Source organism: Bos javanicus, chromosome 10 (genome assembly GCF_032452875.1).
Source record: "Bos javanicus breed banteng chromosome 10, ARS-OSU_banteng_1.0, whole genome shotgun sequence".
Taxonomy (NCBI): Eukaryota; Metazoa; Chordata; class Mammalia; order Artiodactyla; family Bovidae; genus Bos; species Bos javanicus.
The window spans coordinates 54,707,038-54,733,901 of NC_083877.1; positions in this window are offsets into that span (position 1 = coordinate 54,707,038).

Consider the following 26,864-nt stretch of genomic DNA (forward strand, 5'->3'; position numbering starts at 1 on the left):
ATAGGCTAGGGGTGTCCTGGGGCATGCTAGGCTGGGGCCACCTTGGCAGTATAGCTGGAGATGGATGGATATGGCCTGGGGGGTGGTGTCCCGGTCATGCTAGGCTGAGCTGGGTCATCTTGACTGAGTGGCTGAAGCTGGAGTGGGCATTGCCAGGGGGTGTGCTGCAGTGTGCAGGTTGGCTAGAGTACCATGTACTTTAAACTGCTACCTCTGTTCTGAGTTTCAGACACAGTGAGTTTGTGCATGAGCCCTTTAAGAGTGAAGTCTCAGTTTCCTGCAACTCTCCTGCTCTCTGGAACTAAGCCCTGCTGAGTTTCAAAGCCAGATACTATGGGGGCTGATCTTCACCATGCTGATTTCCAGGGCTGGAGTGCCTAATGTATGGCTCAAACCCCTTGCTCCTTACAGAGGAGCCCTGGTGTGTGATTTTTCCCTCCAGCTTATGAGTTACTGTGCTAGGGATGTGAGTTCTGACTCAACTGTGTCTCTGCCTCCTCTCCTTCTGTTGTTTTTCTTTATATCCTTAGTTGTAGAAGCACTTTTCTGCTGGTCTTCAGGTTGTCCTCAGGGAGAGTTTCCTATGTGTGTTGTAGTTTGGGGGTATCCATGGGAGGAGGTGATCTCAGGATCTTCCTACTCTGCCATCTTGATCCCTCCCCGCAAGGGGTTAAGCAACTTGCCCAAGATCACACAGTAAATAAGTGGTAGAGTAGTATTGTATAGGAATGTTTATATTTTAACTAGTAGCGAAAACCCTCGGATCCAGTTCTGATTTATCACCAGTTAATAACTATATGACCCTGTACAAATTACATAAGCTCTGCTGGTCTGTGTTTTTATGGGTAAGATGTGAAGTTGAAATACTTGGGATCCTTTGCATAATACGAATTCTTTTAAGGTTGCTGCTGCTGCTAAGTCACTTCAGTCGTGTCTGACTCTGTGCAACCCCGTAGACCGCAGCCCACCAGGCTCTGACATCCCTGGGATTCTCCAGGCAAGAACACTGGAGTGGGTTGCCATTTCCTTCTCCAATGCATGAAAGTGAAAAGTGAAAGTGAAGTTGCTCAGCCTAACTCTTAGCGACCCCATGGACTGCAGCCGTCCAGGCTCCTCCGTCCATGGGGTTTTCCAGGCAAGAGTACTGGAGTGGGTTGCCATTGCCTTCTCCATATTTTAAGGTTAAGAATAGTATAATATAGACAACTGAATAAGCAGGAAAGATGTTTCTCAAGTGAACATATATTCTCTTATAGCAGAGTCTAAATGATTTTCCATTTTAAATTGAGAAAGTAGATCTTATCAAGTATTTATAGAAACTGCAGATTGCTCAGACTTGCAATCCAATACTTCAATTTACACCAGTGAGAGGCAAATGATGTCTCTGACTTTAACACATGCTTAAGTCAATTCAGTGAATAAAGGACTATCTGCAAGTAGCTCAGGTTTAAAGGAAGTCATACATTTAATGAATGATATGACTTTGGGGACCACTTAAGAAAATAGTTTTTCTAAAAATCTTCACAGTTAAGTCTAAAGTATATATTCTTACAAATGTAAATTCTTTTAATTGAATCCATCTGCCAGTGCAGGGGTCATGGGTTTGATCCCTGTTCTGGGAAGATCCCACATACTACAGGACAACTAAGCCTGTGTAATGCAGCTACTGAAGCTTGCATGTCTAGAGTCCATGCTCTGCAACAAGAGAAACTACCTCAGTGAGAAGTCCGTGTACCACAACTAGAGTATTCCCTTCTTGTGGCAACTAGAGAAAGCCCATGAAGAAACGAAGACTCAGCACAGGCCAAAACAAACAAACAAAAAATACCCCACAACATTTGAGAAAAAACAGCCATAAACATTGATATTAATCAACTATAAACAATAGCTCCATCTATATTTAATAAAACTTTCTAACATATATTTAAATAGAATTACCATAAATACACATAATTTCTGCTTTGTTCCTACTGCAACAATTGGAATTCATCATCATTAAGGTCATCATAAGGGGTTCTCTCTGAGGAGAGTTTTTTGGGCAGGCACTTAGGACAACTTGGGAAATGAATTCAGAAATTTCTGTTTTGTAGCTCCATTCTCATTGCTGATTTCCCTGTAGAAAAGAGGTGGTGAAGATCACTCAGGTGCTATTCTATTTTGCCTTGGAAACAACTTTTCCATTTCCTTGAGCTGCCTTTCATCAGCAATGGCAACTTCACCTTGTTCCTTGACAAGATACAAGCAGATCCATCTTCAGTTTGCACGAGTCAACTGATTTGCATTGATTTTCCTCATTCTGTACTCCTACTACATACCATTACCTCCCAGCATCAAAAAGACACAAAACTCTGGGCAAATTTAGCTCGTTAAGTCTCTGAATCACAAATTCCTTTTCTGCCACAAATTCTGTCTTTTGCCCTAAAAAAGGATAACAGTCATTTCCTTAAAAAATGAATATGCATAAAGTATTGAAGCAATTCACCTCCCTCCCAGATTGACATAATAGGGCTTACCTCTCTCATTGAGCATTTTTTTTCCTTCAAAAAGCCCTCTTGGGAAGTCATTTATTAATACTTATTCCAAGTAATTTAGGACTTCATCCTTTGGGATCATCATTTAAAATATTGTAGGTTGGGTTTGCCAGAAGCAGATACTTCCAGCAGAGTTTGAGGTGATAAATGTTTATTAGAGCTCAACACCTGTGAAGGGAAGGGGGAAAGCAGGATTGAGCAGACGGAGAAATTGAACTGAGATGCAGACCCGACAAAGACTTGACTAACCTGGGGCAGTCAACCATGGGTCAAGTCTTGCTTGGTATAGTGTTTCACTTCAGACCACAGAGAATGTGCCTTTATTACTCCTCCTTGCTCAAGCACTGGAAGCAGGCTGTCCCTGAAATGGCATGACATGTAGCTGAAGCCGACCCTGCTCGAGATGATGGCTAGAAGATGCCCTGATGGTCACAGAGCTGGGCAGCAGATCCTGCCTTGATGGGGAGGTGGCAGTGGGGGCACATATGTTCATGTCTAGCATATAGAACCAGTTAAAAGTCCAAGGAGAAGCCCAATCTTATTATAATACTTTTACATCTCATGCTCAGCTTCCACTGAATGTGAGGACTAAAATGCTTATATAGACTTCCTGGTCTAACCACTGTCCTCTCCTCCACACTTTAGCAGTGTCTGACATTTCCCGCTTGAAACACTGCACTGACAGAAGGTGGCGTGAAACCTCCCGATAGCCCACTTTCCGCACCAGCTACCTCCTGTCTACTCACTTCATGGGTTTTTTTTCTCACTTAAATTGGCATAAGAAGGGACAAAAATTTAAGGGAAAGAGAAGGAATGTTAAAAACTTGGAGGAAAAGATTCTTTGGGGTTATAATTGCAATTTGTGAGAAATACCCAGAAAAGCCTAGATCAGGCTCCAAATACTGATTAATAATTGGAGAAATAAACAGTCTTCTTGAAAAGGTCCTCTGTCTTTTCCCCCAGTTTTATTGATTTTGTTGTTGTTGTTCAGTTGCTCAATTATGTCTGACTGTTTGTGACCCCATGGACTGCAGCACACCAGGCTTCCCTGTCCTTCACCATCTCCTGGAGCTTGCTCAAACTCATGTCCATTGAGTCAGTGATGCCATCCAACCATCTTGTCCTCTGTCGTCGCCTTCTCTTCCTGCCTTCAATCTTTCCCAGCATCAGGGTCTTTTCCAATGAGTCGGCTCTTTGCATAAGGTGACCAAAGTAGCTGTGTAGCAAAGTGACCCACGTATATATAGCTATTCTTTTTCATATTCTGTTCTATTATGATTTATTGCAAGATATTGAATATAGTTCCCTGTGCTATGTGGTAGGACCTTGTTTATCCTTTCTATATATACCAGTTTGTATCTGTTAATCCCAAGCTCCCAATACTTCCCTCCCCTCCCTTCCCCTCCCCTCCTCTGTCTTTTCCTTTGTTGAAACTCTTGCAAAAATAGTGTACAGATTTGATTAGATAACCTAAGGAAAAACTGTTTTAAAGGATTTCCTTAACTGATATTAATGGCCAGATATATGAATAGGTAGGTCATCTCCAACCCCTGTTCTGGCAACAGAGTGGCTGAGTGATAGTTCTCATAAACCATTCATTCATTTATCCATCAAATATTTTTTTAAATGCCTGTTATGTGCTAGGCCCCATGACAGGCTTGGAGACAATGGGGAACTCTTGTATAGTATAAACTAGTGCATACCCACAGTTGGCCAAAGACTTCAGCCAAAACTCCTGGCTCTTTCCCTCTGATTTTTTTTTTTTTTTTTTTGGCTATGCTGCATGGCATGTGGGATCTTAGTTCTCTGACCAGGAATAGAACCCATGCCCCCTGCACTGGGAGTGCAGAGTCTTAACCACTGGACCACCAGGGAAGTCCCTGTTTCCCTCTGATTTTGACATTTTTTTCCAGGTTGTGCTATACCTATTAATTTACATGAAGGTGTTCTAACACTCAATGTGGCAGTTTTATTTTTGTTTTGAAACATTTCAGTTTTCTTCATCTAAACCCCTCCTTCTAGGGCCTAAGGGAAGCTGAGGACTGGTATTCATTGTAAATTTTCCACCCAGTTTTCTCCCTTTTTCCCTCTCTGTCTGCTCCTCTCCCCTTCCTTTGCTGTTTGTGGTGGCAGTCATGATTCTCAGAGGGAATGCATTGCACTGGTCTACAGAAGGTGAGGGACAGGAAAAGAAAAAGGAGGATTGGGGATGTCTTCTGAGGCTCCCATTAGGAAGCCGATGGACCATTAATAATAATAGCTGAAGTTTATGTGACATCAACCATGTGCCAGCACATGTGATAACTCATTAAATCCTTTTAACAATCCAGTAAGTTAAGTTCTTGTGGTATCTTTAAATCCCTACTTCATAGATGAGGATATCAACATAGACAGGACCACACAGATAATTGTCAGAGTCAGCAATAACTTTAAGTTCTTTATACTCTAAGCCACTACACCAAAGTACCTTTTGAAAGTGAGGACAGCTGAGCAGACACCAAATCTGCTGTTGCATAATTTCTGGAAACAAACCTTTTTCTCTCCTTGTCCCTATCCCTCTTGGACAACTGGTACATTTCCTCTCTCTCTCACTTTCAGGAGCCTTTTTCATTCTTCATGACTTCTCAAATCATGGATGGTATAAGCACTTTAAATGCCCTGAAGGTATTTGAGCAGTTGGGTTCATCTAAACAGCTGGGCAGAGCATGACTTCTCTTATGTGTTGGACTTCAGTTCTTCCCACTCAGTATTTGTTTTATGCTTTCTGGTATGGAAATCGCTCTCCCTGGTGAGATGATTTGCAAAATAAGTATTCAGTTGAATGTCTTTCTCAATTTTGAATCGTCTTCCCTAATTGGTGATTCTCCTCCATCCTTACTGAGTTTCTCATCAGCAGCTAAAGAAAGAAACCCCAAACAACAAAACTTAAAAACGAGTTTTTTTTTTTTTTTTTAAGCACTGTTCACAAGCCTCATCTGATTCTTGGCCAGTTTTGCTGACAGTTTCCAATTATGTGGCTCTAACTTGTTCCCTAATTAAGTACCCCTCTTCCTTTTATAGGTGTGGGTTTCTCCACAGTGGCACAATTGACATTTGAGCCAGATAATTTTTTGTTATTGTGGCTGTCCTATGCATTATAGAATGTTTAGCAGCATCTATGGCCTTTATCCAGTAGATGCCAGTAGCAACACCTGTGACAACCAAAAATGTCTCCAGAACATTGCCACATGTCTCCTGGAGGGCAAAACTGCTCCTTGTTGGAAACCACTGCTATAACTGTTACAAAAGGAAAGCAAACAAACAAAAAAACCCAAAACCTGGATTCAAATGTAGATGCACTGAGTTATTTGTTTCTACTTCACAACTACTTCCTAGAGTATTGCTTCATCTTTAAAAATGGCGGTGGCTGTTTTTAGTTTAGGATGGAAGAGATGGGATACATATACTGTCACTCTTCCATGTAGTAGACACTGCAGAAATCACTAGGTGGTCATTTCTTTTTAAATCACTGAGCTGTATGCTCTTGATAGTCCATCTCATTAGTGGACTCCAAGGGGACAGCTGATTGGCATTAGAATATGAAATGGAACCCAGTCATCACCACTTCATTTTAGAGTTTCTTGTAGAACATCCATGATTTTACTTTGAACCCTTTCAAAATTTTCCTAAACTTTGGGACATATTGTGAGAAAATAACACTCTAACCTTGAGAGTTATGATGATAAAGAAATGACAGTGATTGTACCTACTGCATTATTTTTTTTAATTATCCTAAATCCCAGGATTAGAGGGTTATTTTCTCACAATATTCACATCAGTTTCAACCAGTTTTTCCCTGTTGATCAGAGTCAAGTCCAGAGTTAACAGTCCTCCTATTGCTTCTTTTAATTTAGGAGAAATGAAGTAGCCAAGATGTACCACACTATTTTTCACCTATTATACTGGCAAAGATGAAAACTGGAAAAAAAGAGAGCTGACCAGGATGTAGTGAAATACATTAGAGAGAATAACACAACCCTTTTGAAAGACAGATTGTAAATATCTATCAAGTTTCTAAAATATGCATTCCCTTGATCCAGCCATTCTTGGAATTTTACGTAAAATTCATATTCTTACTGTGTTCCAAATTATTTAGTTTCCTGCCCAGAATTTCATGGTACTTTGCTCACAGCTTTTATGTCAGTTAACATTCTGTACTGCAGTTGTGGTTTTTACATCTTTCCCTCAAATGTGCACTTCTTGAGGGCAGAGATCTTGTCTGATTGGTCGTTGCATCCCCAGTTCTCTGAACCCAATAGGTGAATGAAGATACTGAAGAATGTTCCAAGTTTCTTAATAAAATTACTAGAGATGATGACCCTGAAGAATGTCCATGCTTTTCATGTTTGAAAGACAGTCTGTATTGCTTACTGATTTGTTATTTGGCATTAACTAAAAGAGTCAGTAGGATACTCAATAGTATCTTCAATACTACAAAGAAGCTTAAGATGCAGATTACAAAAAGCAAACAAGTCAGTGAGAAAGAAAAACTTCAGAAAGTGAAGAAGTATGTTGTTTAACCAAGAAGAATCTATGGACAATCTGAATCTAGGAAGGACACAGACACTAGCTGTTTAGTGGAAAAACTTTAGAATGGGAAACAAAAAAATCCCAGTGATGAAAATCCATTTTGAGTGTTTGGTTGAATCATTTCTGAACTCAGTATAGCACAATGTGAAGTTGAATTCATTTCTTCAGTAGAAATGTGAGATGCCCATTCAAGATGTAACTGAAAAGAATTTGTAAAGCTTTGGTGAAAAGCCAGAGTGATGCTCACAGAAAAGGAAGATGTTTTTAGTTTTTAGTATGATTTCAGCTCTTCATCGACCTGGGGAGGTCAAGTAAAAAAAAAAAATTTTTTTTTTTCCTGGCATGTCTTTGGAGAAAATAAACTCTGTTTCTTTAAACCCTGCACAGCTACCTTTGATGGGGAAGGGTTTGAAGCTTCTTCCAACAGCTTCAGTTGATTCAGCAGAATAAGTATAGGTTTAACAATTATTTTCTGGATTTACAGCATTCCTAAGAACCACAGAATATCAGTTAATTTTATTGCAATTACATTTTATTTTACTGAGAAAGTCAACAAAGGGTGAAGTTGATTTTGAAACCCTTTGTAAAGGAAAAAGCTACGCTAATGCTCGTAGTTATTATTGTTCTTATTGCCACTATTGTTCTGCAGGTGAAATTGGGAAAGAGTGTAGGGAGCATGAAGAAACAAACTTTCTCTTTAAATGAAGTTTGCTGGCTGATTTCAGCCTCATGTGTGACTGAAAACCACGATAAATTCCAGGATCAGTGGAATCTGACCCTGGGGTTAACAATAAAGCAATTCCCGCAGAGCTTGGGGTCTGAAAGCTGTCACACTATGGATGATAGCCAGGCTGCTGGATCCATTTCAAAGTGACTCAGTCGGGTAGAGAATTACTAATACATTTAGCACCACAGGTATTAGTTATATCTCACCACTGAGAGACTGCTGCAGAGTAATTTTTAAAATTTGTTTAACCATATGTTGTCCAGTTAAAAAAATTTTATTTGTGCTCCTGTTTGTTTTGTTCATAGGAAGATACTTTTGCTGTTCAGATTCCTCCAAATTTTACAGTTTGTAAAGTAAGTAGTAAAAAAACTAATTGGAAAATGGGTGAAAGACATGAAGAGATATGTCATCAAAGAGGATATACAGATGGTAAATAAGCAGGTGACAACGTGTTTAACATCATTACCCATTAGGGAAATGCAAATTGAGACTGCAGTGAGATATCACTGTATACCTATGGAATGGCTAAAATCGTAGAGTGATAACACCAAAATTTTGGAGAAGATACAGAGAAATTGGATGTAACTAGAGTAACTAGAAAATGGTCTAGTTACTCTGGAAAACAATTTGGCTGTTTCTTTAAAAACTAAACATAAAACTACCATATGACCCCGCATTTTCTGTCTTGGATATTTAATTCCAAAGAAATTAAATTTATGTCTACAAATAAATCCATACATGAAAGTTATAGCACTAATTGATTAAAACATTAAAAAATTTTAAAAAGTGTGTTAAAATATATGTAATGCAAAGTTAACCCCCTTGACCATTTATAAGTGTGCAGACCATTTATAAGTAGTGATAAGTATACTCACAGTGTCAGCTACCAACCTTCAGAACTCTTTTCCTCTTGCAAAACATAAATCCTATACCCTTTAAATAGTAACACTTGTCTTCCCCTTCCCTTCCAGCCCCTGGAAACCACCATTCTACTTTCTGTCTTTATGAATTTGATTGCTTAAGATACCTCAAGTTGAATTATATCTTATTTTATTTTGTGACTGACTAATTTCATTTAGTACAATTTCTTCAAGGCTCATCCATGTTATAGCACGTGTCAGAATTTTTTTGAAGGCTTAATAGTATCCCATTATTTATTTACTTATCTGTTGATATACACATGGATACATGTACAAATATCTCTTCAAGGCCCAGAATTGGGACTTGATAGATCATATAGTAATTCTAGTTTTTTATTTATTTATTTTTTAGAATCTGCTGTATTGTTTTCTGTAGCAGTTTTATCATGTTACATTCTCACCAATAGTGTACAGGGTTCAAATTTGTCTGCATCCTCACCAACATTTGTTATTTTCTTTTTCTTTCTTTTTTTGGGATAGTAACCATCCTTGTAGTTTTGATGTTCATTTTGCTAATAATTAGTGATATTGAGTATCTTTTCATGTGCTTGTTGGCCACTTGTATATCATCTTTGGAAAAATGTCTGTACAATTCTTTTGTTGAGGTGTAGGAGTTATTTGTATATTCTGAATATTAACCCCTTATTGTGTATATGATTTGCTAATATTTTCTATCCTTTTGTAGGTTGTCTTTATATTCTGTTATTTGTATCCTTTGATGCATGTGTGTGTGTTAGTCCCTCAGTCATGTCTGACTCTCTGCAACCCCATGGACTTGAATGCATAGGAGTTTTAAATTTTGACATAGCACAATTTATCTATCTTTATGTTTGTTGGTTGTGTTTTTGGTGTCATATCCAAGAAATCATTGCCAAATCCAATGTCATGAAGCTTTTTCACTATGATTTCTAAGAGTTTTATAGCTTTAGCTCTTATGTTTAGGTCTTTGACCCATTTAGAGTTAATTTTTGTGTATGGTATAAGATAAGGGTCCAACTTCATTCTTTTGTATGTGGATTGCCAATACCATTTAACTTACCATTATTTCTTTTTTTAAATTAATTTTTATTGGAGGATAGTTGATTTATAATATTATGCTAGTTTCAGGTATACAGCAAAGTGAATCAGTTATACATATATCCACTCTTCTTTGGATTCTTTTCCCATATGGGTTATTACAGAGTATTGTGTAGATCCCCTTTGTTATACAATAGGTTCCTATTTATTATCTGTTTTATATACAGTGTGTATATATATCAGTCCCACTCTTCCAGTTTATCCCTCCCCTGCTTTCCCCCTTGGTGACTGTAAGTTTGTTTTCTACATTTATTTCTGTTTTGTAAATAAGTTCATTTGTACCAGTTTTTAAAATTCCACATATAAGCAGTATCATATGATATTTGTCTTTCTCTGTCTGACTTACTTCACTCCATGCTGCTGCAAATGGCATTATTTCATTCTTTTATATGGATGAGTAATATTCCATTATATGTATACATATATATATGTGTACCACATCTTCCTTATCTACTTCTCTGTTGATACACATTTTAGGTTGCTTCCATGTGTTGACTATTACAAATAGTGTTGCAGTGAACATTGGTGTGTATATATCTGTTTGAATTATGATTTTCTCCAGATATATGCCCAGGAGTAGGATTGCTGGGTCATATAGTAGTTGTATATTTAATTTTCTAAGAAGCCTCCATAGTGTTCTCCATAATGGTTGTACCAATTTATATTCCCACCAACAATGTAAGAGTCCCTTTTCTCCACACTCTCGCCACCATATATTGTTTATAGATTTATTTAATGATGGCTGTTCTGACCAGTGTAAGGGGATCTACTACCTCTTTGTAGTTTTTATTTGAATCTCTCTCACAGTGATGTTGAGCATCTTCCCATGTACTTTTTGGCCATCTGTGTATCTTCTTTGGAGAAATGTCTGTTTAGATCTTCTGCCCATTTTTTGATTGGGTTGTTTGTCCTTTTTTTTTTTTTTTTTTTATTGAGCTACATGAGCTGTTTCTGTGTTTTGGAGATTAATCCCTTGTTGGTTCATTCCATCATTTGCAAATATTTTCCCCCATTCTGAGGGTTGCCTTTTTGGTTTGTTTATGGTTTCCTTTGCTGTGTAAAAGTTATTAAGTTTAACTAGGTCCTGTTTGTTTATTTGTATTTTCATTACTCTAGGAGGTGGATCATAAAAACTATTGCTGAGATTTATGTCAGAGTGTTCTGCCTATGTTTTTCTGTAAGAGTTTTTATAGTATTTGGCCTTACATTTAGGTCTTTAATCCATTTTGAGTTTATTTTTGTATATCGTGTTAGTGTTCTAATTTCATTCTTTTATGTGTAGCTGTCCAGTTTCCAAGCACCATTTACTGAACAGACTGTATTTTCTCCATTGCCTGTTCTTAACACCTTTGTCAAAGATTAGGTGACCGTAGATATGTGGGTTTATCTCTGGACTTTCTATCCTATTCTGTTGATCTCTGTTTCTGTTTTTGTACCAATACCATACCACTTTGATGGCTGTGGGTTTGCTATATAGTCTGAAGGCAGGGAGTCTGATTCCTCCAGCTCCATTTTTGTTTTTCAAGATTGCTTTGGCTATTTGGAGTCTTTTGTGTTTACATACAATTGTAAAATTTTTTGTTCTAGTTCTGTGAAAGATGTCACTGATAATTTGATAGGTATTGCATTGAATCTAAGGCATCCCTGGTGGTTCAGATGGTAAAGCATCTGCCTGCAATGTGGGAGACCTGGGTTCAATCCCTGGGTTGGGAAGATTCCCTGGAGAAGAAAATGGCAACCCACTCCAAAACTTTTGCCTGGAAAATCCCATGGACAGAGGAGCCTGGTAGGTTATGGTCCATGGGGTCGCAAACAGTCAGACACTACTGAGCACTGAATCTATAGATTGCTTTGGGTAGTATAATCATTTTCACAATATTGATTCTTCAAATCCAAGAACATGGTATATCTCTCCATCTGTTTGTTTCACCTTTGATTTCTTTCATCAGCAACTTGTAGTTATCTGAGTACAGGTCTTTTGCCTCCTTAGGTAGGTTTATTCCTGGGTATTTTATTCTTTTCCATGTAATGTTAAGTGGGATTGTTTCTTTGTTTCTTAATTTCTCTTCCTGATCTTTTGTTCATGGCAAATAGATGGGGAAACAGTGGAAACAGTGGCTGACTTTATTTTTGGGGGCTCCAAAATCACTGTATATGGTGACTGTAGCCATGAAATTAAAAGATGCTTGCTCCTTGGAAGCAAAGTTATGACCAACATAGACAGATTATTAAAAAGCAGAGACATTACTCTGCCAACAAAGGTCTGTCTAGTCAAAGCTATGGTTTTTCCAGTAGTCATGTATGGGTCTGAGAGTTAGACCATAAAGAAGTCTGAGCACTGAAGAATTGATGCTTTTGAACTATGGTGTTGGAGAAGACTCATGAGAGTCCCTTGGACTGCAAGGAGATCCAAGCAGTCCATCCTAAGGGAAATCAGTCCTGAATATTCATTGGAAGGACTGATGCTGAAGCTGAAACTCCAATATTCTGGCCACCTGATGTGTAGAACTGACTCATTAGAAAAGACCCTGATGCTGGGAAAAATTGAAGGCGGGAGGAGAAGGGGACGACAGAGGATGAGATGGCTGGATGGCATCACCAACTCAATGGACATGAGTTTGAGTAAACTCTGGGAGTTGGCGATGGAGAGGGAGGCCTGGTGTGCTGTAGTCCATGGGGTTGCAAAGAGTCAGACATGACTGAGCAACTGAACTGAACTGAACTGATCTTTTGTTGTTAGTGTATAGAAATGCAAGAGATATCTGTGTATTAATTTTGAATCCTGAAACCTTACCAAATTCATCAATGAGCTCTAGCCCATTAATTCTTATATGACATTGTTTGCCCATGTAACCTACATTATATTAAAATATAAAAAACACCTGTATACATTAAAATAGAGAATAAAAGGCTGCAATCAGTCTGTTAGGCAAAAGCACTAAACAGGAAATGGAATCACAAAGTAAAATGTCAGTCTTCACAAAAAAGCAATTTAGAAACTATTGTCAGTGACGCAGAAACTTTTCAATATACTGTATATCATCTCTATACATTATGGTCCTACATATTTAATTCAAGAAAGTTAAACCTAACAGCCAAATACATACAAAATATTAGATATAAAGAGACATATTACCATTCAGGACCCAAATAATTTAAGAAATCCACAGAAACATGTTAGATTAATGTTGTCATAGTTTGGTTTTGGTTATAATACTAGGTTCTTCATTCCCATTCAGTCATTATAATCTGTTAATTAAAAGGATATCTATTACAGCTTATTTTTCAAGTTGTTGTGAGCTTTTGTTCTAGGATTAAGGTTCATTCTGCTTTTGATCTCATTTGTTTCCACAGCATCAACTGTACATGTATCATAACAAATGTCTCTAACAGCAAAATTAATTTATGTTTAGTATACAATTACATTTATTTTGAAATTTTACAATAAAAATTCTGCTACTGAAAATATGAAACTTCAGTTCTCTAGACATTTTATCATTCCTGAAAACATCTGGGCAAAAGGTTTTAGAATGTATCACAGCATGGTACAAACAGATATCATGACTTAGAATATATGTGAACAGAAATCTATGAGCTGCTTAGCAAACTAGAAAGTTATTATCTTGTATAATATGCTAAAACTTCATGAAATTAAGATAAATGCTCTGTTCAGGCATGAAAAAGTTCTGGTCACATTCTTTAAGTCCTTCTTATATAGATATATGACTCATAGCATGAACAAATTTCAATCAAGTAAGAAGAGCTTAAGTGTAGAAAATACACAATCAACCCAGTTTCCTCTTCCCTGTACCACAGGGCACAGCTACATGCCATCTGGTGATTATTAGGCGAGATAGCTGCCATCTGCCACTTCTGTTAATACATAGGAGAGGGTTAGCTCTCCATACCCTGTAAGCCTAGGAGATTTTCTTATGGCTGTTTACATGCCCCAGGGCTCCAACTGAAGATAAAATTTACTCTGTGTGTGCGTGCATGTGTGTGCGTGCATGTGTGTGTGTGTGTGTGTGTGTGCATGTGCACCCAACATATCCAGTACCAAAATGAGAGAGTCCTTTCTTACAACCTCTTAGATGACGCAGGAGTCTGTGTGTGGCCAAGTTAACTCGCCCCACAGCAAGCCTCTTCTATCCTGCCTGACTCAAAGTCAAGACACTATTAAATACAACCTAGGGAGGTGAAACTGGATTGTAGCCATAAAAATAGATTACAAAGTAGACACAAATAGAATCTAAGGTGTGAAAAGGATTGTCATTCTGTTTTACATCCCTTCAAGGAAAGGTAAAACCTAAATCATCCTCAAATGTTTTCCACAAACTCACATAAAAGCATTATTAAGGTATCATATCTTTCCTTATGCCAGGTAGAAGTTAATATTCTTACATCAAAAAAAGAAGAAGGTATAAAATTATTTCAAAGAAGCCTTAGCTAAGATCCAAAGTTGAACTATTTCTAGAGTTTAATGAGGTGGCAATCAGGAGCAAAAAACAGGATATATAAACAGTTTTAAAGTCTCAAGAAAATCAATTTATTTCCAAATAACTGAATTATATTCCAGAACAAAGTTCAAGAATACTTATAGGAATACAAAATATCCAGTACATTACAGTGTAAAATTCATAATATCTGGCTTCCAATAGAAAATTCCCTGTGATGAAAACAATATATGTCCCATACTGAGGAAGATGTTTATTTGATCAAAACTGACCCCCAAGTGACACAACAGAATTAGTAAATAAGACTGTTAAAATAGTTGTTATAACTATACTTCACTTAAGAGGCTAGAGGAAAGATCAAATTTGTTAAGCAGAGATGTTAAAGATATAAAACGTGACCCAGAAAGGAATCCAAGGAAGACCTTGACTCACCTTTCACAGGCAACACTCGATCTATACCTACATATGGAGGTGTGACTTACTGATTACTATAATAATTAATAACCTCAGATATGGAGATGACACCACCCCTATGGCAGAAAGTGAAGAGGAACTAAAAAGCCTCTTGATGAAAGTGAAAGAAGAGAGTGAAAAAGTTGGCTTAAAGCTCAACATTCAGAAAACGAAGATCATGGCATCTGGTCCCATCACTTCATGGGAAATAGATGGGGAAACAGTGTCAGACTTTATTTTTGGGGGCTCCAAAATCACTGCAGATGGTGATTACAGCCATGAAATTAAAAGATGCTTACTCCTTGGAAGGAGAGTTATGACCAACCTAGATAGCATATTCAAAAGCAGCGACATTACTTTGCCAACAAAGGTCCATGTAGTCAAGGCTATGGTTTTTCCAGTGGTCACGTATAGATGTGAGAGTTGGACTGTGAAGAAAGCTGAGCACTGAAGAATTGATGCTTTTGAACTGTGGTGTTGGAGAAGACTCTTGAGAATCCCTTGGACTGCAAGGAGATCCAACCAGTCCATTCTAAAGGAGACCAGTCTTGGGTGTTCATTGGAAAGAATGATGCTAAAGCTGAAACTCCAATACTTTGGGCACCTCATGTGAAGAGTTGATTCATTGGAAAAGACTCCGATGCTGGGAGGGTTTGGGGGCAGGAGGAGAAGGGGATGATAGAGAATGAGATGGCTGGATGGCATCACTGACTCGATGGACATGAGTTTGAGTGAACTCTGGGAGTTGGTGATGGACAGGGAGGCCTGGCGTGCTGCAATTCATGGGGTCGCAAAGAGTCGGACATGACTGAGCGACTGAACTGAACTGAACTGAACTGAACAGTAATCAAAACAGTGTGGTACTAATGATTTGCAAGAGCATTTGTAACAAATAACAGGGAGATCTTTTGCCAACAAATTGCCTGATATTCTACCAACTGGGGATTGGAATTTTTTAAAAAAGAGTTATTTTTTAATTTATTTTTTGGCTGTGGTGGGTCTTAATTGCTGCATACAGTTTTTCTCTAGTTATGGTGAGTGGGGGCTACTCTTTGTTGCAGTGTGCAGGCCTCTCATTGCAGTGGTTTCTCTTGTTGCAGAGCACAGGCTCTAGGTGCACAGGCTTAAGTAGTTGTGATGTGTGAGCTCAGTAGCTGTGGCTCGTGGGCTTAGTTGCTTTGTGGCAGGCAGGATCTTCCTGGACCACGGATCTAACTGGTGTCCCTTGCATTGCAAGGTGGATTCTTAACCACTAGACCACCAGAAAAGCCCTATTGATTGGATTAATATTTACCCCTGTGAAGACTCAGACCAGGGCAGAGGATGTGGTAGGGGTGACATGAAATACATTTAATGACTGTCAGACTACAGCAAGGGGCAAAGCAGAGTTCTGATGGAAACAAAGGAGGAAATCTTGTCTTCCTGGAGGCATGTGTTTTACTTTCATTTTAGGTTGGAAGAATTCCTTAAAAGAACCACTCGCTACACACAAATAATTTCAACTTTTAATAGAAGATTGTTTAACTTAATTTCAATATACAATCATTTGGGAAATAGAAACGGTAGAGAGAGGTAACAGGATATACATCACCAAATTGAGCCGACACCTACACCCAGACTTGAACAGCGCTGGGAAGTCTCACATTAGCAGCAGTCTGGGGTCTCAACTGGGAAAAGGTCTCAGGTGGTGCATCCACCCTACAGGTTAGACTTCAGATTGCAATTTTGGGGGCTCCCGCTTATAATCGCAGGCTGAAAACAGATGCCATCATCAGTTTTAGTGCAGAAATGCTCTGGTTTCTCTTTAACTTTTACAATGCTATTTGTTTCACCTTGTGAGTTGTAAGATTTTGCTAGACGCTGAAGTTGAGGGAGTGGGACATGGGGTTTCCAGGCCCCCAGGGGCTTAAGAAATTCCAAGACTCTCTCTTTCTTATCTAAAATGCCCCTTGACTAGCTGGTAACCCTTGATGTGTTTGTAAGCAGGCAGGTAGTCCAGGCAGGGTCCAGACAAGGTCAGAAGTTGGTCAGAGGCCTGTTCCCTTACTTCTGAAGCCTGAACAGACTGCTTCCATTTTAATTTCCCTAACAGCATGCATACAAGAAGCCATATAGACAAGGTCATAACACTTGAATTGCTTTAAAAGATGAGTGGGAATATGATAGGTGGAAAAGGACAAAAGGGAACAGTAGGCCAGGGGAACAGAATGAGCTCATGGCATAGAGTTGTAGAAGATTGTGGTTTTGTTGGTGAATGGTGGTGGTCAGAGCACAGCTGCATATTGATAATGTCTATAGTCCCCACTGATCTAGGGTTGAAGTCCAATTAATGTGCAAATTAATCTCTTCAAAATCCACTCTAGATTCTGTGTTAGGGTCCAATTGCTGGTGTACAAATCACTACAAATTTAGCAGCTTAAAACAACACAAATTTATCTCACAGTTTTGAGGTCAGAAGTTTCAAAATCCAAGGTGTCAATAGGGTATGTTCATTGTAAAGATTCTGGGGAAGAATTTATTCATTTTTTTTGCCTTTTTTAGCTTCTGTGGGCTGTGTACATTCTTTGGCTCATGACCCCTTCTTCACCTCATTCTGATCTCTACTTCTATAGTCACATCTCCCTTTCTTACTCAGACCTTCCTGCCTCTCTCTTATAAAGACCCTTGTGATTACACTGGGCCCACTGGCATAATTCAGGATATGCTTCCCATCTCATTTCTTAATCACATCTCCCAAGTTCCTTTTGCCATGTAAGGTAATACATTCATAGGTTTTGGGGATTAGATTTTAAACATCTTTGTTTCCATAAATTCTATAGGAACTAATGATCTTAGATCCCCAAAGACAGAGGCAGAATGAACTTATATATCTAAAGCATGTGCAGGATTCCCTGGTGCTCAGATAGTAAAGAATCTGCCTGCAATGCAGGAGACCTGGGTTTGATCCCTGGGATGGGAAGATCCCCTGGAGGATGGCATGGCAACCCACTCTTGCCTGGAGAATCCCCATGGACAGAGGAGCCTGGCGGGCTACAGTTCATGGGGTGGCAAAGAGGGCACAACACAAAGCATGTGCAACCCAAATGGTATCTTTCTGGCTGTCAAAATAGTTGACTTTCTATAACTTACTATATCATCATCCTTTCATCATGACTGTGATTCTTAAAATAATCCCAAATCATTCACAACTTTTCCATTGGTGAGATCCTTATGACAACAATCCTTGCCATGTCATGAAGTATTAAGAGCTCCAGTTGCCTCCTTCCCTTTCAGCACCAAACTTTTGAAAAGAGGAATCAACACCCACCATCTCCATTTCTTTAGCTCCTTTAGCTCCAGTTCTACCCAGGAAAAGCTGATGCCAACCAGTTGAGTTTTCTCACCTGGTTCACATCTGTTATTATTAAGATGTTCCCCTCCAGCTTTAAACTTCATGACTCCAGGCTACTTCTTATCAGTCACTCAACATCAGCAGTTGGCTGGTTCCCCTCAAGTCTCCTAGCACCTATTCAATTGTATTTCTCCTAGGACTTCAAGCGAAGCTGTCAGTCTAATCAGTTTGTTGTGGCAAGCTTCAGTACATACAGAATTGAGCAAAAAATTTTTCCCTTCTTGTAGAATTCCACTAAGAAAACAATTCAAGCTGGGAATGAAGCCTGCTCCTGCATCCCTAGGAGACTTCTCTCTTGATGCTGGGCTGCATACTGATGCCCTTCTGGCTGGAGGCTTTCCTATACTATGAAACCAAAAATACGACTGTCTCAGGATAGAAGGAGATAGAAACTGCAGCACAGACATGACCAAGGCAGATTGGCTTCTTAAGAGATCCTAGTGTCTATTAATAACAGCTTTTACTTTTAGTTATATATTTATTTTTCATATAATCAGTTGCCTCTTTTGGCTGATGGTAAACAATGCATCTTATAGCCATGGAAAGAGAGCAGTTGCCTTATGAGAATTCAGTATCCTATTAAATGTTTTAAATTACTTTATATAATATTTCAAACTTGGATTTTTATGTAATTTAGCTTATAATAAGCACTGAGGGAGATCTTACAATGGTTGATTAGGCTCCAAAAACTTTTCCTGATTTATTTTCAGAAAAGCCTGATTATCCTCCTGCTTCTGGGGAAAGGGATCTATTTGAGAATGCTCCTCAAATATGAATGGGGAAACGTTACCTCTAGTCTTGTGTTAACTTGTAGTAAGTGAAGAGCTAGTACAACTTCATTTCTTTGTTCATTCAGTGTATTTACTGAGGTCTTTACATGTGCTAGGGTCTATGCTGGCAGTAAATATAGATATGAATTAGACACAGCTTGGTTTTCAGGGAGTTTCCAGTCTAGTAGGATAGATAGGTATGTAAATATCAAATAAACTAAGTGCAACCAAATGTCATGGATTTTTCTGAAGTAACTGCATAGTGTACAATGAGGATAAAATGGGAATGGACCCCATGATTTTATTATCAAGAAATGGGAGGGGCATCACTTGATGTCCTTGTAAGCAGTAGAGTAGCAGACATATGAATGAAAAGGCGTTCTGAAGGAGGCCTGATGCTCCCCACATACAGGTTCAAGAGCCCCCTAAATGTTTATGGAGTATCCACCTTAAGCCAAGTACTCTTCAATGGTGAAGAATTTGACTAAATGGAGATTAATTACAGAGGAATCAAAGAAGGAGAAGATTCTTCTTTTCAAAAGAGTATAGAGCAGGAAAACAAAGAGGTAGTGAAAATTCAAGGGCATCTACCTTAATATTAAATATTCATCTGATTAGGGTTGAAAGTTTTTCCAGACTCTAATCAGGCTTATCAAATTTGAAATGATAACCCAATAAGTGTAAAATTATGAGATATCTTTTGTGGCCTTCCTTGTAGTGGTAAAAACAGAATATGTGACTTAAAAAAATCATCTTGCCTTTATAAATCTACAGAGAATAGCTTAAACTCTCAAGTGGTTCTTATATTTCTTGAAGAAAGAAAAGATATTATTTTCTATAACAGTCATTTTAAGCCAAAGTAGCACTAGATGATTTAATATGGGGAAAAAATAATCACTTAGTGAAAATACAGGCAAAGAATAGGAATGAGCTGTTCACAGAGAAAGAAATGTGAATGGATTATACAAATATAAGCAATAGCGTTACAGTTAAAGATATGCAAATCAAAACGAGGAGATACCTACCTGATTGCCAACATTTAGACAGTTGATAAGATCTGGGGCTGAAGAGTGAAGAAGCTCTCGACCTCATACGTTGTGGATCAGTGAAATATGAGTGCAGAGCAAATGGATGTTAGCAAAATTGAAGATGCACACGTATCCTGTGACCTAGTAACTCCACATCCAGAAATTTATCCTAAGGCAGGTGGTCAAAGAAGTTACAAACAAAGATATTTCTCCAACCTCATTTCTAATAGCAATAGAAAAATGTATCTATCAACTGGCGATCAGTTAAGTAAATTATGGTTGATTCATACTATGAAACATTATGCCACTATTAAAGAGTAAGATATAAATAAATACATTTGTGCTAACATAGAAATCTATTGTTAAAAAGCAAGATGCAGAGCTGTGTGTCTGTTGCCTGTAAATGGAAGATATTTTAATAGGTACACCAGAAACTTCTAATAGTAGTTCTACAGGGCAAGGAATTGGGTGGATGTGGAGTAGGAAGGAGATTTAATTTTCATTGTATACAGGGGATTCTGTTTCACTATATTTATTTCTTTTTCAGTCAAAAAGAAGAAAAAACTAGTTTAGTAGACTGACAAGCTCAGTAATGGAGTAGTAGTGTCAGAGATTCTTTGTAGTCCTGAAATGGAGAAAAATTCCTCTCCTTAGTCACTCTGAATTCTAACGGTACTTCTTTTTTTGTAGCCTCTTGTCAATCTCTAGGTAGCATTCACCAATGTCTACTTGACTCTTGGTTTCTGCACATTAGATAAAACAGCAATGTCTTCCAGTCTTGACAGACTTGTCTGATGTAGGAGATGAACATAATCAGTGGGCCTGAATTCCTAGTTGCCAAGACTGATAGTGCTTTTTCCTTAGTGGCTCCCAGTAGTCAAGAGTGTGTCGTGACCTGTTAGTGTCCCGAAGGGGAACATCATGGTCAGCACCTGATGTAGGCTGATTAGAAGCCAGATCCTCAAGCCAGAGTTAGGAGAATGTTCAGTCAGACCCCTCCCAGGGAGAAATTGGGAAATAATGAATATCAGGTATGTAGCATGGCACACAGAGCACTAAGTAAATTCTAATTTTTGGGAAGGTGGTTTATAAGTAGGGGTGTTAGGAAGGTAGCAAAATAATTTTTTGAAAATTAATATTGTGAAATAAAAATATAAATTACAATATGTACAGTTATTTGACAAATGAAAATGGCTATATAGTAAGTTATCACATTACTTTTTAGTTTCTCCTCCCTCCAAAACTGGAAATGAACTGTAAAGAATAAAGTTAAGGCAATACTTCTGATTTGGCCTGGATTATTATTCTTCTACACGTTCATAACCCCTTCAGGCAGTATGGCACAGCTTTTATTCCCTTATTATCTGATGCAAAATGCCAGTAGTCTCTTTTGCCATTGAATAGAAATGACCATTAAGAATCATAAGTGTGATCCACAATGATGATGTTCTATTGATTTAAAAATAGGAAAATAAAATCACAAAATTGAAATCAGTACATATTTAATTAAATGTTTACAAAATATAACATTTTGCCAGCTAATCAGTAGCAGTGCAATACATGTATTATAAAGGGATATATATATTATCTTCCATGAGGGATATGATTGTACTTAACGTAATCTATTTACCATAGGTTGGGGCTTTTGCAAGTAAAGGCAAAGAGACTATAGATGGTCAATAATCACATGAAAAGATGCCTAGTGTCATTACCATCAGTGAAATACAAAAGAAAACCATGAAGACATATTACTTCACACTCTAAAAGGCTAGAATTAAAAAAAAAAAAAAAAACAGATAATAACAAGTGTTAGTGAAGTTGTAGAGAAATTGGAACCCTCCTGTGTGTTGCTGGTAGGATTGTAAGATGGAGCACTCACTTTGGAAAACAGTTTGGCATTTCCTTAAAAGGCTAAACAGAGTTACTAATGATCCAGCAATTTTACTTCTAGGCTTTATAGAAATGAGAATTTATGTCTACACAAAAACTTCAAGAGAAATGAAAACTTATGTCTACACAAAATATTGCATACAAATGATCATAGCAGTATTATTGATAATAGCCCAAAAGTGGAAAAAAACCTAAATGCCCATCAACTGATGAATGGATAAATAAAATGTAATATAGCCATACAATGGAACACTATTTGGCAGGTAAAAATAATTGAAATAATGATATGTGCCACAACGTGTATCATGAATGGGTGAACTTGGAAAAATATTAAGTAAAAGAAGGCAGGCATAGGAGGACACGTATTTTATGATTCCATGATGTGAAATGTCTGGGATAGGCATACCTATAGGGACAGAAAGTAGACTGGTGGTTGCCTAGGGCTGAGGGGTTTTGGGAGTGACTGTTAAAGGGTATGGGCTGAAGTTAGGGTGTTCACACAGCTCTGTGAATATACAGAAAGTGAAAAAGTGAAAGTGAAGTTGCTCAGTCGTGTCCAACTCTTTGTGAACCCATGGCCTGTAGCCCACCAGGCTTCTCCATCCATGGGATTCTCCAGTCAACAGTACTGGAGTGGGATGCCATTTCCTTCTCCAGGGGATCTTCCCGACCCAGGGATTGAACCCGGGTCTCCCACATTGTGGACAGATGCTTTACTTCTGAGCCACCATGAATATACAGAACAATGCTGAATTGTGTACTTTAAATGGGCAAATGGTATGGTATGTGAATTAGATCTCAACAAAGCTGTTTAAAAAAAAGTAAAGGTGAGGAGAATGTATAGAGAAATTAGAATGACTCTGGAATGACTATGTGCTACTTGTCTCTCTAATGTGATTATCAGTATAGTTGTTCTCTTTGTCCTTAATTCCTGGCTTTTTCTTTCATTCATTCACTTACAAATATTTATTGAACACCCATACTCTATCAAGCATTATGTTCAATGCTGCTAATATAGTTGTAAAGAAAACACCTGTAGGTTTTGCTCACATGGAGCATGGAGCATATACTCTATTAGGGGAGAGAGATATTAAATAAATATTCACACAAGCACATGTCTGTGCTCTGAAATCTAAAGAAGACTAGGATGCTGTAGGACATGTAGGGTAGATCTGATTCAATTTATGATTGTTGAATCACACCCTGTGGAGTGACTTTAAAATTGAACTCTGAAGGGTAAGTAGGAATTGGCTGGGTGAAGATTGAGTAGAAAAACATTCTAGATAGTTGTATCTGCCTGTTCCAAGGTGTGAACTAGTTTGGTGCTCTTAAAGAAGGGCAAGTTGGTCAGAGCTTGGTAGCAAGGGTGGTGTTGTATATTTCACATTTGGTAAGTTGGGAGAGGAAAGATCTCTCAGGGATCTTTTTTGGTCGTGTCAAAGACTTTTAAATTTATGAAAGAGATAACCATTGAGAGTTTTAAAGTGGAATTCTGGCATGATATTTACAATTAAAGATATAATTTTGATTTATAAGTTGAGAATGGCTCAAAAGGCAGCATCAGTGGAAGTGCAAACACCAATTTGGAAGCAATTGCAGTGTCCAGACAAGATCATGCAGGCTGATGATAGAGGTGGCTGATAGCAGATGGATTTAAGATATAGTTTGAAGACTAAGATTTTATAGATTAGACATAGGTGATGATGTAGGGTATCCAGGGTAACTCCCAGATTTATGGTTTGAAAGTATCATTAACTAAGTTGGGGAGGAAAGAAGTATCAGCAGATTTGGAACCCTATAAATGATATTCTTAATGCCTGTAGATGGATCATTACAAATATTATTCAGTGGGCAGAGTTGCTTCTTTCTTGGTTAAAAAAAGAATAAAAATAGTTTCTCTAGGCACTTCATGGATCATACAAATAAACTCTGCACTAATTGTGGGTACTCAGGATTCCATTGAACTATGTCACATACTATATTGTATAGACTAAATAAATTGCACTTACTTATATTTGTTTTTAAATTTTATTTTTTATTGAGCAATAATTGCTTTACACTATTGTATTGGTTTCTGCCATACATCAACATGTATTAGCCATAGGTATACATATGTCCCCTCCCTCTTGAAACTTCCTCTGCCTCCCAACCCCTCCCCTCCCTCTAGGTTGTCACAGAGCCCCAGTTTGAGTTCCCTGAGCCATGCAGCAAATTCCCACTGGGTATCTGTTTTACACGGTAGTGTAAATGTTTACATGGTACTCTCTCCATGAGTGCCACCCTCTCCTCGCCTACCCTGCGTCCTTAAAGTCTGTTTTATGTGTCTGTGTCTCTACTGCTGCTCTTCAAATAAATTCATTGGTACCATCATTACATTTGTTTTTATGTCTTTTTTCTTTGTTGGCTGAACTCCTTAAAGATTGCATTTCCTTCTTATTCAACTTTTGAGATTCTAATGCATAGTGTGGGTTTTGGTAGTAAACATGACATACTAAAAAATGAGTGAGGATACATAGTGAAGTGTTAAAACTAACATGTTCAAAAGAAGATGGAGAGAGGACAATTTATGGGCAGTGACTCAAAGACACAGGGAAAGGACAAGCTCAAAAGCCCAGGTTGAAAGAATGGTATAGTACAAAGGAAGGGATAACCTTTGCTTTTTTTTTTTTTTTTCTTTTAGATACTAGTGAGGGAGAAGGTAATGGCAACACATTCCAGTACTCTTGCCTGGAAAATCTCATGGGCAGAGGAGCCTGGTAGGCTGCAGTCCATGGGTTTGCTAAGAGTTGGACACGACTGAGCGACTTCACTTTCACTTTTCACTTTCATGCATTGGAGAAGGAAATGGCAACCCACTCCAGTGTTCTTGCCTGGAGAATCCCAGGGACAGGGAAGCCTGGTGGGCTGCTGTCTATGGGGCCGCACAGAGTCAGACACGACTGAAGTGACTTAGCAGCAGCAGCAGCAGCAGCAAGGAAGAGTGAAGACTGTTTCTAATACAAAAATGAAGCAAAGTCATTAGAGCTGAGTAAAGGCTAAGTAAAATGAAGACTAAATGGGTTGGATATAGAAGTTGTTCAAAAGGATAATAGGACTTTGAGATGGAGAAGACGATTGGGAGACTGCCAGTTATCAATGAATGGAATGGTCAGTAGCATTCCTACAGTCCATAGGCTAAAGCCTATTTATGGCAAAGATACTTCCTACCCTTCAACTCCATGCTTCACTGATTCCACTTTCCTAAGTATTTTTTGTATTCTCTTCTGCTTGTGCTTGCATAGGGTATTTCCTCTTCCTTCTTCATCTAATCATTTTAGAGAATTTGTATTCACCCTTCAGGATCCACCTCATGTCTCATAGCCATTTGAAAACAGTTAAATGCCCCTTTGAGATTCCACGTATTCTGAGTTTATCTTTGTCACAGGACTTATCAAATTCTATTTCATTGTGTACACCCATTTTCTTTGGCTGACTATGAGTTCTCTGAAGGCAGGATTTCTGCTTTGTTCATCTCTTTGCTCCAAGCACCGAATTTTATAGAAAGTATCCACGAGGTGCTCACAGATGGTAAGCCCAATGAATTAATTGTAGAAATCTTCTCTTTTGAATAGGAAATATGCATGGGATATTCCCAAATATAGCCATGATGAGGACTGACTCTGCATTGGGCATCTCCTTAAAATATCTCTTAGGAGCAAGACTTGGTGTTCTGTAGCCTTGTGATGGCACCCCACTCCAGCAGTCTTGCCTGGAAAATCCCATGGACAGAGAAGCCTGGTAGGCTTCAGACAATGGGGTCGCAAAGAGTCGGACACGACTGAGCGACTTCACTTTCACTTTTCACTTTCCTGCATTGGAGGAGGAAATGGCAACCCACTCTAGTGTTCTTGCCTGGAGAATCCCAGGGATGGCAGAGCCTGGTGGGCTGCCGTCTATGGGGTCGCATAGAGTTGGACACGACTGAAGCGACTTAGCAGCAGCAGCAGCAGCCTTGTGATAAAAGGGATCTGATATTTCAGGAGAAGAAAGGGTTAGTAAAGAGCAATTGATTTTCATGTAAAAGAACCAAAAGGTTGGTACGCTTAGATAATTTCAAAAGAAACAACACACACAAAAATACACAGCCAGGCTTGTCCCACATGGGGACACCAGAAAAAAAAATTATCTTCAGAATTTCATGTACTCTTAAGGTTGTATGTGACTTTGAAGGACAAAGTAGCATGATTTTGAACTATTCTCTGCCCCATAGAAAAAGCTTTGTTGCACAGAAATATTGTAAATGGGATTTTATCAGTGTCTCTAAAAAATTGATAAGTGTATGAAAAAAATCATTTGTGGCTGTAAAGAACTTGGTAATGCCTAATTGTGAGAGGCAGAATGAATAGTGGAGAGGATTCTCAACTCTGCCTCCAACTAGATTTGTGATCTTAGACAAGATTATGAGCCTCAGTTTCACCATCTATGTGTAAAAAAGGAGTTGGAGTGGGTAATTCTTTAAGAGACTGCATCCTTCTCAAACATTTGGAGACTGTATCCACTGGCTATCCAGTGTGTGTGTGTGTGTGTGTGTGTGTGTGTGTGTGTGTGTGTTTCTGTAATGGAAAACAGTGGTCTCTGTAAGGCACAAAGGGTTATGATTCTGTAAAAACAAAATAGAATCATAATTTATTGATCCAAAACCCAATTATTCAAATTTTCAATAATGTGAGCATGAGGCAGTCCTCACTGGAATATCTAATGACTTGAGTTTCTAAACATGAAGCAGAGTAAAACTGAAGAGAGAGCTCTGGAATCACCCAGATATGGTTTGGATCTTGGTTCTGTCATTGACTGTGCCATTTGGAAAAATTATTTAATCTCTTTAAGTTTAATTCCTCATCTGTAAATGTGGTCAATAATGATGTCTGTCTCTGTAAGGGCTTGAAAGTGTTAAATGTAATGTAATATTTAAAAATACTTAGCACAGTATTTGTCCTGTTGTAAGTGGAAACAGTGTCAGACTTTATTTTTTTGGGCTCCAAAATCACTGCACATGGTGACTGCAGCCATGAAAT